Here is a 21,651-nt window from a genome sequence, read left to right on the forward strand (position 1 = left end):
TGTAGTGAGGGGATGCCTTTGTGGACATGCCATTGCATGACCTCCTCAGTGCCTTGCCAGGTATGTACAAGTTACAGGTGTGGGACAAAATGGGAGAAGCATTCAAATCATCCCCGTTGGCTCCCTAAATGATGACGTCTCTTAACTGGCTGTTTCCCAGTGATGGGAATGAATGAGCCAGATGACTGTGAGAGAGTCTGAGGATTAACAAGGAATGGGGACAAAAGGTTGCAAAAAATACATTATTTGACTACCAGATTTAAAGCAGTTACCTGGTGAGGTGTACCTTATAGTACCTGTTTATCACAAGTAATGCATGATCTCATTCTAGTAGACAACCTTTTAATTCCTGAAGTTAGGGTTATCAGGATCTATGCAATGATGTATAAAGTCTAGCACAATGCGACACGTGCTGCCATTGTGCAACATTTAAGTGCCTGCTGTCTTTCCACCTTTCATGCTGGAGATACTAATACACTGTGGCATGCAGGCAAGAGTCTTGCTAGACTGGCATTTGAATTGTGGTATCTTATAATGGTTCTAATCAGCTTTAAGTGTTCCAGCACAAAGTACATGTGTGGTTTTGTACATTGTTTGTTTTCTTCCTTATCCAGAATAGTTTGGCTGTGACGGTTACCAGTCACAGCTTGACTTCCTTGTCCTTCCAGACAGTGGCGTCTTCCCCAACTCCCAACCCACAAGTACTAAAGGATTCTGTGAATGTTTCGATAAAGTATTCTCCTGTAAAGGCACATATTGACACCATCCCCACTATGCTTTTTATAGGTCTAAACATGTGTAACATGCCTGCCTCTTTGTCCCCACACATCCAGAAAGTTCATTGTTTTTTCTAACTTTCATAAGTAGTCTTAATGGGGTTATATTCCAATTTGCAGGATCTATATTTTATGATCAAGTAAATGTTCATTTCCTCAGTGTCAAACAGTTTTCCACCCACAAACTCACATTATGACTTTACACAAGACTGTTCCTTTTTCTCCTGTGTCTGTTGCACACACTTCCTTATTGTTTCCTTTTCCAAAACCCTAAATCCTTGTAATCAGGGCTACATCTTCCCTTCTTTATACATGGCTAACTCCACAGCAACAGACAACTTAATTCTTGGTGTTTTACTTTTATTGCTTGAAAATAAATCGGTCAAACTTACAATACTTCAATCACTGTGACGTAAAGGAGATAAATATAATTTAGTTCTCAAGACAAAACAAAGATGTAATGTTATGTAATTCAGACATTCTGCTTTCCCTGTCTTAATTAACAGATCCCTTCAATCTATATCTACTTCTATATCTACCTTAGATCTCTGCTGCCCGTGTGATTAGTTATTTCACTACACACAAAAACATCCAGAGGAAGGTGGCAAGAAATAGAGCAAAGATAAATAAATATTTAATAAGTGTATTTAGCATTTTTGTCCAAAGACTTCATCAAAATGATGAAAATCTCCACACTCCTCTCCTGTACAGGGGATGCACATCGAATATCCCCATGATTTATACATAGTAACTCCAAAATTGTCGTACCTCAGTGAAGAGGAATACTCTGAGATAAAGCAATGCCAGACATAGTATATGTAAAAATGCACTAAAAGTATGGCAATTCTGAGGATCTTACATGTGGTTCTCAAACATAAAAATGGGAACCAATTTCTGACGGCTTCCAAACACTGTCCTTTTCAGAGTTATGCTGTTCCCATTAAAATGAATTGCATGGGAGTACAAGTGCTGATATAACAGCAAAGCTACATCTCCTAATTGTATCTTAAATTTATTTTTCACATTCCTCGGGTTCTTTAGTATTACTCTTAAGTAAAACCAAGTATAAAGGATGATTTTTCTGCATTGTCTGACCACAGGGTCCTCCTCCCATCCCATTTCCATGCAGAACAGAACTGTTTTTCCTGTCTGTATGAGTGCAACCCCCTTGAAAGTGTCCTTTGCCCTTGGTGCTACATAACACATTTTTTCCACAGAAAACGTACAGTTGTATGCAATGTGGTGAAACCATGCCTCAGTTCCCATTCTTACCCTGTTTTGACCATTTCCTCCATGTCTCAAACTTTTAATTCCTTTATGACCAGGACAAAGAAGCTCTTAATCTGAGTTCTTCCCAACTACTGGTGCATACAAAAAGATCCATATTTTTGGTGGTTCTCCCCTTAGTGATATAATTGTTTGTTTCTGTCTGTAAAACAAGGAAAAGTAAACAGAAAGATACCATAAGCTATGTTTCATCTCTCCTGTTCTGCAATCAAATACAGAGCAACAGCAGTATTCTTAAACTTGTCCTGTGATTCACCAGCAATTTTGTCTTACAATGTACCTCGGCCTGGTACCACTGTATTCCTAACAACCCCAGTGCAGAAGCTATGGCCTGTGGCCTGGTGCCTCTCTATTCTTAAAAACCCCAGTGCAGAAGCTATGGCTTGTGGCCTGGTACCACTCTATTCTTAGCCACCCCAGTGTAGAAGCTATGGCTTGTGGCCTGGTACCACTCTATTCTTAACAGTCCCAGTGCAGAAGCTATGGCTTGTGGCCTGGTACCACTCTATTCTGAACAACCCCAGTGTAGAAGCTATGGCTTGTGTATATTCCTAAATAATTTGATCATCTAATTAATAAATGGTAGCTGCATCTAGCTGAGTAGTACCTGAATCTTTTTTATATTTCTCCATGTCATGGATTGCCAGTTTGGTAGGGAATTCCTCCAGGCTCATTATAGTCAGCCACTTCATGTGAGGACCCACCATTCTATTTGTCTTTGAAACACACAACTGGAGGAATCTGAGATATTTGGATATAATGCCCACTTCCAGCTGATATGCCTTAATTTAATGTCATAATCCAATAGAATCCTGTTTCTTTCTTAGTTATCAGATTGTCTCTTACAGGAGCTGTGTGGAGGTTATGCTTGTCCTTTTTAGTAGATTTCCTGACCATAATAGAAATATCCCAGTGCTCTTAGTTATGTACCACTCAGGCAGAACTGTACAGAGCTATGCTATTGTCTTTAAGAAACTGTCCTGTTAAGTGTGTCCAATGCTTCTCTGTCATTATGGTTACAAACTCCATACTCCCCGCTCTCCCTGTAGAGATTTCACATATTACTTCCACTTATCTCTGCTCATCCCCATATATTAAATCATGAAAATATGCCATTCTTCATTCTCTGGCAGACTAGTGCTGATGAGTAATTTGCTCTTTCTAAAATTGGTAACCCACTACAAATTACAACTGTGCTGTTGTCATCAGCAGAAAGGTCCCATTTTAACTTCTTCAGAGATGTTTTCAATTAAAAACACCATTCCTGACGGTAACAGGGAACCACAGGTTCTGTGCCTCCCTGGATGCTATTCAGCATCTCTCCCATTATTTCTGTCACCATTCATGATTTCAGTTGGATAGATGATTCCCAATAGCATCAGTGCTTTAAAACCCAATGGTATAAACAGGAAAGGCATCTTGTAATCAATAGCACACTAAGCAGTCTGTGAATCACTGTACTGTTCACTGTTCTATTGATCTAATAACTAGCAAAAAAGCAAGTAAAATGAAGTAGAAATAAACAGATATTAACAAAACAGATAAATAAGGAAGGTAAATAAAAGAAAGAAGTGAAGAAACAATGCCATGGGTACATGTCTTGGTATCTGTTCCAATCTGAGTAGTGTCCCTTGCCTGGGCTATCCTGAGCTTGCATAAAATGCTGCCTGGTTATCTGTTCCAGCTAGTAACTGCCCAAAAGGGCTACCTGTCACAGTCTATTTATTGCTGATTGAGGCTATTTTTAACTTGTATAAAACTGCATATCATGACCACAGTCTATGATGACATTTTAATAAATAACATTCAGTAAGCTACATGATATCCTATTATATTATGTATAATATCAAGAAGAAAAAGTCCACTAAATGTATCCAACACTGGTGATTAGTCTTGTTCTTTTAGTACTTGCTTCCAGCAAATGTGCTATATGTGTTTCTGTCATGTGAGAATTCATATAACAGGTTCATATGTAAGCAACTTGCTTCGCTAAATAGTATGTGTTTGTTTCAAAGTGATTTGTGTATATTAACTCATCTATTACCCACCTCTGTTCTGTAGTGAGATGTCTCTAGCTGCTGGATGCTGCCCCCTGATGCCAGGATGGAATACACTGATCCTTCCCTAAAAGACTCTGAGCTACTAGAACAGACTTTGTACTCCCCAGTTAAAGACTTCATTAGGGTTTTACTTGAGTAATCAAAATGGCCCTCATACTATTTTTTTATGTTTATTCATGTCCATGTTCAGACCGTGTTCATTCCTTGATCTCTTTTGCTTGCACATTTGCTACTCCATCTGCTTAATATGCTCCAGCCCACCATAAACAGTCCTTAATTCCCATGGGCTGTTTAATTGTATGTAGGATCAGCAGCACGTCTTTTTGATATTTAAGAGGAAACACTGTTATCTGGATTTATCATCATCTGAGCAAGCTACATCAATGTCACTTGTTAAGCCTCAGCATCCTAATTTTTCCTCAGCAGTTCCAGAATTTGTCATGCCCTGTACAGGGCTGGTGACAAATCTTCTAAAACCTTGAAGTTATATTTATCTCAAGGTACTCATTTGTAATGCCTGGAATTCCTAATAGTTTAACCCCTGGCTCTGTAAGTTTCCAGATTCAGGGTGTTTTTTTTTTTGTGGATTATAATGTTCCTTAAGGAAAGATTATTGGGTACATGATGGACTGTCACTTTCATCCATTTCAAGATAGATTCTTAAGTTCTCATCAAGGATTGGTTCGGGGGTACCAACATTCTGACTTTTTTCCTCTTGGATTTATTTTCCATCTTATCATGGGAGAATTGGCATACAAGGTAGAGGGTTTGATTCTGACTTCTTGTTTTAGGCTTGTAATAGTCTTCAGACTGATAGCCTAGTATTTAGCTATGAACCTATGAAATCAGTCTTTAGCTGTATGTCCTGAACAGAGTCCTCCAGTACAGTAACTCTTAACTCAGCATATTATAAAATTCCCTGTTGCAAGCCTAAGCCATAATTTACGGAAGTAATATGTTCCAAAACCAAAAGCCTTCCCGTTGCTGGGAAGTTGCTCTGTAGTGGACTTCCGCCTCATGCTTTGGTAAGGGTAATCATTCAGGCAGAATTAACATCCCTTCTTCCTGGGAAGCAACTTTTTAATTTGCTGAACAGGGGAATCCTTGGTGGCAGCACTCCTTAATGATATTAATGTGCTCTCTGGTACACATCTACATGCAGAATGTCCCTGGTTAAATTCAGGTTGCCATCTGAACCAGGCTGGCCATGACCTCTTTAACACAACTATTTACTTCTTTTGATCATGACTGAAAAAATATCCATGAGCCAACACACCTACTTGTAGGAGACAGATCAAATAAAAATATAATAAATAAAAATGCCTAATTGTTACTCCATCTTTTCCAGCAGTGAGCCTAACTGGCTGATAATAGTGTATTCAGTGTGTTAGAAAGGGAGCAGTGATTTTTAGACCTTCGCTTTGAGTGAAGGGCTCTACTGTGGTACTCTCCATCCTTGGACAAATGGATAAATCTACCAGCACCCTAAGCACAATTTATTTTCCTCTGTTAGATCTTTTAATTGTAATTGCTTTTAGATCATTTACTTTTAATGGTTATCCTGGAGGGGCAAATTATCTTGGCACCATGGAAAAGCTATGCTACAGAGCATGTGGCTGCAAGCATGGGACCATATAGAAGGTTCATAAAGAATGCAGCACCACCAGTTTTGTAAGTTTCTCATTAAGCTGAAAATAGACACAATTCTTTAGTATAGTCCAAAAGCCTTTATCAATGCAGGATCTAGTTATTTCCCCAAGTATTTATTTAAACAATATAAATCAACTCCTTTTCAGATATAGGTAGTGTGCTACCTTTACAGTGGCAAGGTCAATTCAACTGTCCCTTCTCTTCCTAGTGTACATTTTTTTAACATTTGCTGTTGATTCTGGTTAAGGTTTTGGCTAAAGATAAAGTGCTTTTTTTCTGGCTTATTCATAATCTGTTTTTCAAAGCACTGTAAACCTATAGCATTTTGGTACTGTATTTTACAGGTTTAATGCTTTAAGGTAATACGATAGTGCTTACTAATTGCTCACAAGGTATCACATGACTTCTCTTTAAATACAGTCAGATCTGAAGGGAAAAGCCTTTAAACTTACATGACTATTTAAACTGCTCAGCATTTGTCCATAATTTATGTCTGGTCAAAATTCCACATATGAAGCTGGTGTTACTCTAATTTTTCATTACATGTTAATTATGCATTCTGTCTGATTTAGTCTATAGACATTACACTGCTATAGCATGCTTTGCTTCATTGTGTACATTTCATTCTGAAATAACCTTATTTTGTTTTTTTCTGCAACTTTTCTAACTGTGACTTTGTAGTTCTTACTTTTCCATTCCAGTTGTAATTTATTCTTCAGCTAATTAAGAGTAGAACAAATTCTGGTGTAAAAATAATAGTTAATTATTTTTAAGAGGATTTTTTCTTTGCATTGCTGCTCTGGTATTTGTGTGGGTTTTGTTGACCTATTGGCTTATTTCTGTTGGTACATTTTTTTTACAGATTTCTAAGGAAATATTTGGGAACCACACTTATATATGAAATGTTAAAGATCAAACATCTTACACATGAGCAGTATAATGTGTCACTGCCAGGCTTTTTTTCTGGGAAGTGAAATTGCTGGTTTATCAAAGATTTCTCCTTGCTCCATGATGAAGCAATCTCAGATAAGGTAAATATAAGTAGGGGGGCTGTGCATGACGAAGTTCACCCCAAACTGGCAGATATATGTGGGTTGTCCCCCAAGACATATTTTGGTACTTAACATATTATCACAACCACATTTCCAACATGCCAACATTCGTTAATGTTGGGATGAAAATATTTATGTTAAGCTTAAAAGGGGTGTGCAAACTATTAATTTTTAATCTGTCCCATTGTGTAGGAGCCAGGAAGAGGAACAACGCTCACATTTTATAGTTGTCGGGGACATACTTTTCCGATGTAACTTACTGTAACCTAAAACCTACAAATAAAATAAACCTGACTTTCTGAGTCTTTGTTATCGGCTGTCATCTTCATTGAATGTGTTAATGTATGTCAACCGCAGATAATCGTTACTTGTGTAACTCTAAGTATTGCTTTGATCGTGTGTTTTATACCTCAGAGTATTTAACTCTTGCAAAGGCAATGGTATTAAAGCCTTTCAGTGGGCTGTGTAAGATGTAGACAATCGCAAGTCATGCATTTTACAAAATGTTGCTATGACTTTTTTACCATCTGTTACATTCTTCAAAGTAAGGGATGTCTTATGCACATATTCTTGCTTTGTACTACTGGGCAGTGACATTCAGTATTTCAGCTTTGTATTTGTATACTGTGATATATCATATTCCAGCATTTCTCCTTGCAGTGATATTCCCTGAATATAGTCTACATTGCTTACAGAATGTCTACATTGTGACTGAATAGTACCTTACATTTTAAACAACTCTTTTCAGGTTAAAACAGATAATTTTGCAAAAACATTAGAAATGATGGCACATTAACAATGTGGTTGTGATAATACACAATTATCCATATTTTCTATTACTGTGTGAGAGAAAGCACCAGGATACTTATACAGAATGTTGGAGACCATTCCCACCTTCCTATTAAAGGAGGGGCTATACAGAGAGTAAAGAGAGGTATTGCTATTTTTTGAGACCATTGTTTGAGGAAGCATATACTTTCAGAGAGAGAACAGTTAATGTTGTTAAATAGAGGAGTTTGCCTGTGCTGTGGGATTGGGACTGATACCAAGAACCTGTAGACTTTGAGCACTGTGGTTGTGGATGACCTTTGTTATGAAGTGTAAATTCTGGAAGACATAGGCAGCATATTGGGGCTGCTATATACTGAACATTTCTTAGATTTAAAATGAACAGATTTGAGTTGTGTGCCTAAAGCAAATTGTGAACATCATGTAAAGCTATGTTGTTTGTTAGAAAAGACTTTTAAGATAGCATAGTGGGTTCTCTGTAAATAAAACTACACCTGGTTTTATAAAACGGTATCTCCAGCATGTTCATATATTATTCTGGTAGCTTTTAAACAGGCACCATTCAGTCTAATATATACTAAACTGTAATATCTTGTATTCATGCATTGTACTAATAGCTAACAAGTACTAATACCTATTATACCATGACCCCCCATTAATATTCCAAAACGTGCACGCTGATTGGCCAGCGTGCACGTTGTAAATCGACTTATACTAATGGAAAAAGGTCCGGTTGCCCGGACTTTTTCCATTAGTATAAGTTTTTTAAAACTCTGTCTCGCTATGTTAAAAGAGTTTAACATAGTGAGACAGCTTTAAAATAAACAACGGAGATCTCTGTTGCTATTTTTAAAGCTGTCTCGCTATGTTAAACTCCTTTAACATAGTGACACAGTGTGTAAAAAGCAATGGAATCTTGCTTTCTCCGTTGCTTTTAAACCAGTCTCGCTATGTTAAATGGGTTTAACATAGCGAGACTTTAAAATAAGCAACAGAGATCTCCGTTGCTTATTTTAAAACTGTCTCATATAAACCCATTCATTTAACATAGCAATAAAAGCAAAAAAATGGAGATCTTGCTTTCTCTGTTGCTTTGGCCACAGCTCTGATGTACTGCGTGGCATGCACAATACATAGAACTGCTGCGGATACCAGACAGCTGCGGAAGGGCAGCAAAGAGGCGTTATACAATGCCATTATTTAAGAAAAGTAATTATTTCTTTTCTTAAATAGTATAATAACAATAACCCACTTCTGGGTGTGGGTAATCGCAGGTTACACGGTTGTCTTTGTTTGGTCGAGGGGAACCCCGCCACCGTGGGTAAATCCCACCACAACACCCACTCAAATTTATTGCTATAATAAGCTTGTTTCCAAATGCACCCTCTTTTTACCACATCCAGTTGCAAAACCTTCAAAGAAAGAGAACTGAGTGAATTCTTGATAAGAAAGTTATTACCTTTTCTGCAAAGAAGTGATTTATGTTCTGAGTAGCAACAATAATAAGTGTGCCTAACAAAAGTAAACTTCAGAGTGCTGTATTCTAAATAATTTTGCATTTAAATGGGATTGGAGTGCAGTCCTGCCAAAGAAGTATTAATTTCTCAACTGAGTCTGAAGCAGTTTCAGAGTCCTTTTCCTTTACCACACCCAAGCAGACATCTGAGTTGAATGTCAGAAGCAGAAGGTAGACTTTAAGAGTAGAGTAAATGAAACAGTTTTTAAACAAAGTTTAAAAAGAACTGTATGTCATGAATAATAGGGGCAGAATTTTGGTACTGCTGAATGTTTTAACATCTGGTATGAAACTGCTGAAAGGCTATTTACTAAAGAAATGCATAGTAAAGTGCTGAACATTTGCATAATAAAGAAGTGGGGAGCAAGTTACTGGAAAATTACTTACCAAAGATAAGCATAGCAAATGTATTAAGTTTCTGAAAAAAAGGGTTTTAGGAAATGTTGTTGCAGTATGAAGTAGGTATTTAACATTACAGGTGAAATAAACTACTGAAACAAGTAGAATGCAAAATTCTGGTGAATATTCAAACTGTGAAGATCAGTCTATTGTATTTTGAATGTAGAAGTGTAACCAGTGAACTGCAAAGAAGTGTGGTGCCATCTTATCTGTGACTTGGAGAAAGCTGAGGAAATTCCCCAAAGTAGGAAAATCAATGTAAAATCTGAAGAAATTGTAACTATATATAAAGTGAAGCAGTAAATGACATCGCTTGGGAAAACATTGTGGTCAAAAGCAAAGATGTAATAGGGAAGATGTTTATGCTAAAGAAAGGCAACCAGTTTTAAAGTGTGCATATTTGGACATACTCAAAAGGTCATAAGCAAAGAAATACAGAGATACAATAACAGCAACTTGAATACATTTAACATATTTAAAAGTCAGAATAAAATATCAAAAGAATAAAAACATTATTAATATATTAATGCACTGCACAACAAAAAGAGTAAGCTATGTTACGCATACACCAGTTCCATGATCACAGTGATTAAAAGTGGAAAGAAAGACACTACAATCCCTACATACAAGTCAGTGCAATTACAGCAAACTATGCCAAAAACAAAGTCATAGAAAATTCACATGATGGAGAATGCCTCATCAGAGTATAGGTATGCCATACTATGTGCCATGGTACCGTGAAGCTGAAAACCCCATTAAATATCCTCCTTTTCCTCAGATACAAATTTATAGCATCTGTTTTGAGGTAGATGATTGCACTAATATAGTCTCAAGTTTATCTGGTTCATGTTGTGATTTTCCAGTTGTATATACATCATGTCAGAAGCACTGGAAGCACACATTTTTCATACTGAAATGTGCACTGAGAACATGAAACATGCATTTTATATTTCAGCAACATTAAATATATTTTTACTTAATCACTGGATCATCCATTGTCAATATTTAGTGTAGGTTTCTCAGAGGTCCATTATATCATGAGCTTCTCAGGGTTCGGAACACATTCAGATCAGTGATACTTGCAGCTGAAAATGGTCCTGGCTCTTATCATTTGATGACAAATTGTGGTAACAGTTCAGATGGGTGCTACCTCAACAAACCTGTCACCATTCTTAATCCTTCACTTGATGTTTCTTTGAACATCACAAGGTGACTGAAGTTTTTTATGGACAGAAATAGGTTGTCCCTCAAATTTATGCTGAGATTCAGTGTTCATTTTGATTACATCTTTTGTTTCTTACCAGCAATTTACATATGAAACCTTTGCTGTGTATATTTCAGCAAAACAACCATTTCTAGTTACTTCTTATGGCAGCTCTGTTGAATTTTAACGTGACCACTAATTTTCAGATCTGAAAGTGTCCCAATTTACCTACCAAAATAAAATTTCTCTCTGAACAGATTTCTTTCAGTTCAGTTCAGTTGCTGTTACACCTGAACTTTATTCCTATGAGTCAACAATAAAGTAGACATAGAAATTCTACCTTTCAGTCTCTGTCCCAATAATAAATGAGCAGGTAACATGCTAACATCATGCAATGGAATATTTCTATATAACAGTAAGACAATGTGGCAGTCATTGTTACTGTGTTGTGACTTCTTTAACAAGTGTATTATTTCCTCGCAATCTAATCATTTGACTGTGCATAGCAGGGGCTGTCATTAGTTTGCTGGAATTCCTAGCTCTCTGAAAAACTCTTGAATTCAGTACTTGTCTAATGGAACAATATTGGAAATAAAGCATCGTACCTAGAATACAACCTCAGATTCCTTAGTTGTTGTTGTTGTTGTTGTTGTGTCTTTCGGCTTATCCCGGTTAGGGTTCGCCACAGCAGAACTCCGGTCTGCTAATGTTTGGTAGTGGATTTTTACGTTTTCGTGTTACCAGCCCTGCACACAGCACTAGCGAGCATGCCCATTTATGTATGTCTCCATACAGAAGACGGTGTAGCTGAGAATCGAACGGGACAACGTCTTGCTGTGAGGCAACAATGCTACTGCAGCACCACTACTGTGGGTATCAAGCCCATAAGTCAAACAACTGTATCTTGGGAGAACCAAAGCTATTAAAATGGTGTAAACAGTAATGTGACCATCAAAATGTCTTTTTAATATCAAATATAAACAAACACTTGATCATAGAAAGGAAATAATACCGGAGAAATGGAAATTTGCATAATATAATATATAGCCCATTAATTATATAAATTGGCTAATAGGTCAAAATATTGAATGCATTTAACCACATTAGTGTTATTAAGTGTTTAGACAATAGTAGACATAAAACAAACATAGGACATGGAACATATACTTATGGAGATTAGAAAGCATTATAAAAAATTGGTGATTGAAATTAAATATATCCAGAAAATGAACAAATATAATACTTTATGAACAATAATAATAGGTATCTGAGGATGTTAAAGATCTATTAACAAAACAGATTAGTGGGGCAGAAGTTATGCAACAAATAACGAAAAAAAAAAATAAAGCTCCAGTTATAGATGGAGTAATTCTAGATGTTTATAAGTTATTTCCAACTAAAGCTGTACAATTATTAACACACACACACACACACACACACACACACACACACACACACACACACACACACACACACACACACACGTGTGTGTGTGTGTGTGTGTGTATGTGTGTGTGTGTGTGTGTGTGTGTGTGTATATGTATGTATACACACACACACTAATGTCCAAAATAAAATAAATAATAGTCTGAAATCCTAGAAATATCCCATAATGGCACCAAAAATAAAAACAGATAAAGAGCATAGTCACTGTGCAACTAATAATTCAGTCACATTATTAAATGTAGCTTAGCAGATTATTTTAGAAATAAAAAAAACTTTTAATGCCATTAACTGAGATGCCTGTGTTAAATTAGGTCTTTATCTCTTAGAAATAGTAAAAATTAAGAGAAGTACTAGCCAAGGTTGCCCACTGTTACCAATACCCTTTGATCTAGTTATAGAACCACTGGCTAAGATTATAAGAAGTGATACATAATCATAATCACTTTCCAGTATTCCAGTATAGAACCTTCCTTTAAAGAAGCACAAAAAAACTTTAGTGATAATTCTCAACTGAAATATAGTATAGATACTGATAAAAATACATTACTTAGGAAAACCTCTAGAATCAAATATAGAGAGAATAAAAGAAATAAAGTTAAATAAATATTAATATGGAGGCTATGATTTCCAGATATAGAAAGATATGTTATAGCTTCTAGTTTTAAAACTGTAACATACTGTCTTAACAATGAATATGAGGTTAATTTAAAAATAAATTTGCACCTGAGTAATGTTAATAAATCCAAAATAATCATACTAATTGAAGAAGTAATATTTAAAAACATGAGGTTGTTAATAGAAAATTACTTCTGATATAATATAAACAATCTGACTTCAAATATCTACAAAATACACTAAAGACTATTAAAAGCTATATACAAACATATTAACTTAAAAAGTTGGTTCTTCACACTATTTTCATTGGGAGTGAATATAGGTTTATTTAAAACAGCGCATGAAAACATAATACATTTTAGAGAAAATAAATTCTTAGCTTGGCATAATCGTATGGAAGGAGTAAAAGTTAAACAACTGAAAAAAAAACAGTAGAGTAATAATAGAGTAATATAATATATCAAACAGGAAGCTTGTAAACTGTACAAATCATAAGAGAATATGTATTTAAAGGAAATCAAATCTTTTCAGTATTGTCCATAAAAGAATTTCAAAAATTAGTGGAGTGCATAAATGAGAAAACATATAGCTGTAGTAATAATAAATCTATATTATTGGATGATAAGAAAACAGGAGTCATGTTCATCAGATAATTATTTTATGCAAATACATAAAATAAACAAACAAAAATGGAATTTACTTTAAAATAAAAAAAAACAATGTTAAATCAATTATGTGCAATACAGCTACATTATTTTGGAGAAGATATATGTAGAAATTCATAAATAGAACATTTTATGCTCCCCATAAAATACTTACAAAAAATAAAATCAGTTGCATTTGCTGGACATGTAATTAATATATATATATATATATATATATATATATATATATATATTATATATATATATATATATAGGTTTATCTGCAAGTTGGGAAAATATATTTTTGAATGGATGAAACTGAACTTACTGGATGCAAATACAAGCATTTGATCAAGCATTATGGACAGACAACTTTTAGCTTACTGAAATATTATTTTATGTAATATTCCAATACCAGTAAGTGCAAATGTTAATAATTACTCTGAAACTGGTTAAAAGAAACAGACCATATATTTACAGATGTTCTACTGCTCTTTCAAGAAGTTCTTGATAAAGAAATTGAAAAAATAAATTAGTAAAATAAATAAAAAAAATGAATTGCATGAGCAGTTTTGGAAATACGTTATAATAGTGTCAAATCAAATGATTGATTGATTTCATGTTTTCTATAGAGCAAATCTTGTTGTACTGGTGAAAATGTGCATATTGGAAAGAGTTATTTATTATTTCAATAGTCAGTAAGACCATAGTAAGATCATATTTAGATAGAAGTTTGATAAACAGGCAAAGAATTATTAACATGTAACTCTGTTGTGTATTTATTGTTACAAAACTGTAGTAACTTTGTTGTGTATTTATTGTTACACATTTTGGAAGTAGTACAGCCTAGACATACAGTGTTAGTAATACTGTTTTTCAAGAAACTTGAGTTTTCACATGATGGCAAAAAATTCCTTTCTGAGTACTTCTTTACTGAAATGTGAGCAAACATGCCTATTTGTATAAATAACATGTATAACATTCAACATCTCACAGACTGTATAACTTACAATTCAAGCATCAATGACAATTTTCTCCAACACATTCTAAGGTTTCACCTACTATTATGCTATAGTTTGTAAGCCTTGGAAATATTAGCACACTTACAGTAATATTGCACATCTTCAAATTTACAAAAAAAGCATCTGGCAATATATCCACCATAGTGTACTATATATTGACAGTGACAGTATATTTTTCTGTCTCCCGCCCTGAGATATGACAGTTGACTTATCACTACCCTACAGCTCACACAGTGATTTTTATATTTACATTCATATTTTTATATAAACAAGTGACAAACAGTGGTTAATATGTCTACTGCAGTGCATCACATATTAATGTTATAATGTTCATAAATTTGTTTTACATTTTGATCTTTCATATGCTGCCCATTATTAATTAAAAAGCCACTTAGTTAAGGAATATAGATTAAAAAAAATGTCGTGACTCAATGAGGAGAGCTTTTGGTATTGCTACTCATGTAAAAGAATAAAAGCACTTATAACACCACAAGTTGTAATATCAGTCAATTGCATAATCAGCAAGTATCATTGTGGATATGCTCTTCATAGTAGCAAAGATGGGTCTATATCACATCGTTGAACTTGTATAAGTTCGAATGATGTAATATCGAACCCAAAAGTCCTAAAACCGCACAATAACGAACACACAGAACAGCAATTTTTTTTCCAGGGGGAAAAAAAAATCTCTGTTCCCTAACAAAAAAAAAAAAAACATAAACCTTAAACTAAAACTAGAGTTGGGGGCTTCACCCAGCACACACCCCAACATAGGGGGTCTGTGCCCCCACACACTCCTAGTTAAATATACAAACTCTGAGATCGCACCACAGGGGAGGAAATAGCCAAGCCCGGAAAACAGACCACCATTTTGTTTCCCTGGGAAAAAAGTCGATGTGCCACGGCTTTGCTATTTTTGTGTTTCAGACTTTTAGGTTCAATATTACATCATTCGAACTTATACAGGTTCAACGATGTGATATAGACCCGCAAAGATAAGTACCATCTTTGGACCATTGTCTTTTTGGTGTTGACTAGTATATCATTGCTTCTGTTAGATTACTATTATAGTATGAATTATACAAAGTACAATTCTGCATGACTTGCAGTGATATCTTTGGTCATCAAATTAACACCTTTCTTTATGTCTGACTACTCCCAAATGAACATGCGTATTCTGCTCAACATGTCTTTCTCAACTGATTTGAAACTGTCATTGTGCCTATTTTAAATGGCATGCCAATTACACACCTTATCTTTTCCATAAATAAAAAATAAAGCTGAAATCTATTTGAGAATGGCACTTATTTCTGCTTATGCCTGCCCTTTGTGGGTACGACTTTTGGGATTCTCATTTCCAGATTAGGGAATTGTGATATAACACTGTTTACTGCCAGTTCATCTCTCAGCAGACTTCTGCTCATCATATCTGCCTTATGTATCTGTCCTCATGGCTTATAACTCACTTTCAAGTCATATATCCTTAAATTCAACAGCAGTCTTTGCAAATTTACTGGTGGTTTATGCTAGAACGTCTTGAGATACTGTATAATGGATTATAATCACTCTCATTTGGTACTGTTTTTTTCATAAGTGCATGGGTGAAACTTTTATTAGAACTGAACACGTAGATAGAACAAAATCTCAGCAGGAACACAGTAGTTACAGAAACACAGGCTTTAATGAAGCTTTCGGGCTCTCAACCCTTCATCAGCATATACCATTATACATTTCAATCCATTTAAATAGAGGAAACAGTTAAAATCACATGATCAAACCAGCCAATAAAACATACTAAAAGGAAAAAGGAAACAAATACATCAAATTCTGTAAGGAAATATGTGTGAGTCCCTTTATTCTAAAAACCATCATGGTAATATACTTAAGGTTATGTGTTATACTACAAAATTAATTATGTATTATAAATTACTCATTTGGCACTTCACTAATACTGGTTTAATAGTAGAAGTACCATTCAAACCAGGTGAAGTGTCAGCTTGTAATCTTATTATCCATTCTAGCTCTCTCATATCTAAAAAGTTGTTAATATCACCCCCCCCTCACACCCACTTGCACTACATCTATACATCTAAACTTAAAAGTGTGGTTGCTGAATTCATATATATGCTTAAATAAAGCATTTGTCTGTATTTGTCTATTTATCTCTGATCTATGTTCGATTATACGGTCTTTGAGCCTTATAGTCTTTCCTACATAAAAGCCTGGCATTGCATGCAAATGTGGGCCAGTAGACTAATTTCATAGTATTAAGCAATTAGCACTACAGTAAAATTGAAATTTTTATGTGTGACAGTCTGATGTAATTAAAGGTACTATCTGTATCTCAAAATATCAATGCAACAGCTACAATTGTAACATTTATAAGTTCTATTTTATCATATACATTTTTGTATGGTATTATGTTGTTCCACAAAATCTTTATAGCACAACATATTCTTTAAGCATTGAATAGTCAACAAATACTGGTTTTATGTCAGACTTTTTCCCAGGTTGTACTAATTCAGTAACTTTTGCCTCATAAGTTCATAGGTGTTTACTAGGCTAATGGCCACAAGGGCCTTTGTAAGCCTAGTCATGCATCCCAAATCTCCGATGAGTTCTGATACCCTTGATAAATGTAAACAGGGGTTTGGGCGATGAAACATATACAAGCAGGTGCCTGGGAGATGTCCATTTGAGACATAGGTGCCAAACCAGGGATGAATTTCTTGTTCTCCATCCAATTGTCCAACATGTCTCAGTGACTGCACAGATATCAGCATTCTCTAGGGTGAGAAGAGCCTCTAGGAAGTGGAGATTTTGTTTAGACTCCAAGAATTGAGCTGTAATGCCTTTAGATTGTCTTGGTTTTGATTTGCTATGTCAGAAGTACTTTCAGTTTGGCATTGCCTAAAAAAAAGGCACTATGGGAGAAGACAATGTTTTAGCTAATATTCAAAAGCCTAGCAGTAAGATGTGCATACCATCCCTGGAAAAGCAGCGTGGTCTGTTGACCATCTCCTTCCATGCTGACAAATATTGCACCTTCGTAGAATAACACCAGAAACTAAGCCAATTATTAAAGTCAATCATCTTTTGTTCATATTGTGGCATCATCACTGGAGAAGGTAAAACATTGCTCAATGCTAGGCTCATACCAGCCTGAGACACATATTCCAAGAGCTCCATGATTTCTCTCTTCATATAGTCTAGAGAGGTATGCCTAGGGTCATTTACTACCCACATGGACTATGACTGAGCCATATTGATACTTGTGGTCCAGTCACTTGAGTGTGTACATAATGTGGCAGATCCTAGCCCCTGATAAACAACTGACTGTGACTCTCTCCTTACTCAGCCTGATGAGAGGGACATCAGTGTGTTTCACAACGGAGTCTACAATAACTAGAATGTTGGATTGTGTGGTGGTTTGCATTATGGTCCTAGAGGTAAAGGCTCCATAAGATATAGCTCTATGTGTTGATGTGGGTTGTTGTTTAGAAAGTGCATTTGGGGCTGCTGAGGGTATTTGTTATGTGTACTTCCTCTAGGAGGTGTTTGTGGTTTAGGAAGGTTACATTTAAGTGCCTCAGCATATGTCTGCTTTGAATTGTGTATGATGGGTGCAGTGTGTGTACTACTGACAACTTTATGGACATTAGGACTACTTTTATGTGAGAGCTTTGCATTCAGTGACATTGGGTAAATACATCTCTCACATACCATATCACTTAGCCTGAGAATTAACTGGTTGTCAGTAAACATGAGGCAATTTCAACATCACCTCAGGATGCCCATATCCACCAAGCTAGTAAGGGAGATAGTGAGAAAGTTCATATCCATGGCAACAGACCCTTTTTATTGATTAGACAGAGTGAGAATATCAATCATTGTCAGGAGAATCCAGTTTGCAACTATGGGGACAGTGCTTGTCACTACAGGTTAGCTGTCCTGTACACAACTAGGTATTGGAGAAATTGCAATTGTGTTTTACAGGAAAAATGTCACTCAAGGTGTCTGAGTCAGTATATAGCACTGCCAAACACTTGAGGGGAAACTAATATTTACACCCTGAAAATTCAAGGATGAAGTATTTAGGCAGATATTCTGACATTAGAAACAAATCAAGCAGTACTTACTGAAAATAAAGAATTATTTTGTCAAGAATGATGAAACGAGAGGAGTCACATGAATGGCTACTGCCTGGGCACTACTAATGCTGGTCTCAGCACAGCTTCACTCTGCTGGGATACAATGCTCTTTTGCTTCTTCTCTCACCAGAAGCAAAACATTAGCACCAATAACAAGATAAGAAGCAGGCCACAGCCTGTCTGGTGATCCACAGTATTGTCCCAGATGATGCAAGGGTCTGTAGGCTTGTGGTCACCTTTTCCTGGTAGATGCCTTGAATAGCAACCAGACCAATCAGAACAGTAAGCACAGACAATCACTGCCTGACCAGAAAGAGTCAGGAATCGGTGCACTCTGCTCCTACTCTCACCAGGAACATAATGTAAGCACAAATTCCAAGCTGTCACCTATAAAGCAGTTATTAAGCTTTCTGGTGATCAGCAGTCTCCAGGAAATAATGTAACTGCACTCCTCCTCTCACCAGGAGAAAACGCAAGCACTAATCCCAAGATGACTACTGAGAGGCAGAATGTGGGCTCTCTAATAACTGGTGGTCTTGCAATAGATGTTTAAAGGTAAAATGAAAAAAAAATGGGTTAATATCCTAAACACTGCAGTGTGTACTAAGCAGTTAGATATGAAAGGTGGGTAGCTTCAGTTTCAGCTGTCTAAGTGGAGAGACACTAATTATAAAACAGCAAGATAGACTGAAAGGGGGTGGGCACTTTTCTATTCTGGTTCTATGGAATACAGTGGGATAGCTAAACATTTAAATAGTTGAAGCGGAGTGATTTCACAAAATGATAAGTTTTGTTTACTCACACCAGCCAGTGAAAAGGGAAAAGGAAGGAAATATGTGATCAAATTAAAATTATAGGTAGGCAACTAGAAAGACCGTTGTGTTTAAGAGCACAACAACGACAGGGTGTGAGGGTGAGAAAAAAAATTCTGTCTGACTCACAAGAGACACAGCTGTGGACTCTTTGCAAGTGTAATATGCAATTAAAAGCAGAATACAAGTAAAACAAAGTGTAAAGAAAACAAATCACAGTATATAAAATAGAAAAAGGCAATAAAGTTATACAAAATACAAGAAATAAAATCAAACTAAACCTTCCCTCAAAACAAGCTGTGGCAGAGTCTGGGTGAGCTTTTCCACTGAATAGGTTCATAGGTGTTTACTAGGCTTATGACCACAAGGGCCTTTTTTAAGCCTAGCCATGCATCCCAAATCTCTGACAAGTTCTGATACACTTGATAAGTGTAAGCAAGAGTTTGTGAGATGAAATATTCACAAGCAGGGGCCTGGGAGATGAACCATTTGCAGGTTGCTTTTCTACATTAGAGACATAGGTGACAAACTAAGGATGAATTTCCTGTTCCCCTTCCAATTGTCCAAGTTACATTTCAATTAGGTTACAGAGGAATTCTTCTTTACATGGATGGGGAGCCTGTTCTATAGACCATTTAGTCTCTGGGATACATACCTGTCTCCAGCGGGTCCTATTTATATCACAGACAAGGTTTAAGTCTTTAGAATGGGTAATTCTGGTGCTGTTTGTTTTGTGGATATGCAGGAGGTCCATCAGAGTGGGGTCTGACAATGCCCTATATGCCAGGCATAGATCTCCCCTAAAAAGATTGTAGGAGACAGAATACAGGGATAGGGCCTTGAGGCAGTCTGCATAGGACATTTTAATTATGCCCCCTATTCTTTTAGTGAGGAACCTCTGTGGACATTCCAGCTGTTGGATATGCCTGGTTAGGTACATACCAAAGGGGTCACTGTACTCACTGATAGGTCTGATGAATCCCAAATACAGTGGAACAATGACTTCCTTGGACTTTTGACAAAGGCCTGAACCAAGTGAAGTTGTCTTGCTGACTGATCAATTTTCTTTCACCAGAACCTAGATACTTTGCCATTAAAAATGTACTTGACTGAAAGAATTTGAATTCTCGCCTTCCCTATTTGCTTTAGAGAACTCCAGGAACATTCATTTCCTACAAAAAAGAATCAATACAAATGTGCCAGTTTATTATTCTTGCATTTGCCAGAACTCATCATCTCATTCTTTTCAACTTTACAAAACTTATCTTTTATGAATGAAAAAGGTTAGTTGATCAACCTTCTCATCCAGTTAACAAATGCTACAAGGAAGTAGAGAGAGAGAGAGAGATACACATAGACAGACATATAGACAGATGCAGACAGAGATTTATTATACAAAGATCACAGTACTTCGTACACTCTCAACATTTTAGTAACCATTACATTGTTAAAATGTGAGTCTTCAAAGGCTTGACTAGACATAATTGTATTGGTTATATTTAAATAATGCTTTGTCAAAACATCATTTTAGATATGAAAGTTCATGCCAAAGCAGTTTTGTTGTCACATTTTCCTTACCTTGACTTTGATGGAAACTCATGCAACAAGTCTAGAGAATGTCATCAGGAAACATAAGTATATTTTTGCGTTCTGTCTGAAAAGTCAGGATAGCAACTTGGATTCAGTACAATTAGTAATGATCTTCAGCACATTCAGAGAACTCAGAGAGTAAAATACATTTCAATTTATAGTAAGTGTTCTACGGCTGATGAAACTGAGACTACATTTGAACATCACACTAACAGTTGTGGCATGAATTGCGATATCATGTATGACTTCTTAGATTGTCAGTACTCCTAAATATATAAGCCTTTCCTCAGTGCAATGAAGCACCAATGTTATTTTTTGTTACATAAAAATGACTTCCTGTTTTACATATTCTTTTTGCAGCAGTACCTCACAGAAAGTGAGTCATGCATAATGCTGTCTTATTCATGTTTCTTACAGTGTAAGCATCCATAGGATCTTCCATACCTTCTTTCAGTATAAACCTAACATGGCTTACTCAAGGACAAATTTCTTGACATTTTATACTTTTCTAACATGCCTCCATGTGTCTCATTGCTTGACCAATCATTATTGAGTCACTTCCCATTTCTGCTGTTGGTTTACATCCCCAGTCCTGTGTTTATACAGTATAAAGGAACAGTCCCACACTATTCCATGTA

The 21,651-nt window shown here is 36.0% G+C and overlaps 1 protein-coding gene across 1 annotated transcript in view; it reads left to right on the forward strand.

The window, feature by feature from the left end:
• Positions 1 to 21,651, forward strand: part of LOC122807194 (aldehyde oxidase 1-like) — a 784,671-nt gene that overhangs the window by 508,175 nt on the left and 254,845 nt on the right. The gene's annotated exons all lie outside the window — the stretch shown is intronic.

The sequence above is a fragment of the Protopterus annectens genome, chromosome 7.part0 (assembly GCF_019279795.1).
Source record: "Protopterus annectens isolate FY-2018-M chromosome 7.part0, PAN1.0, whole genome shotgun sequence".
NCBI classification, from domain to species: domain Eukaryota; kingdom Metazoa; phylum Chordata; order Ceratodontiformes; family Protopteridae; genus Protopterus; species Protopterus annectens.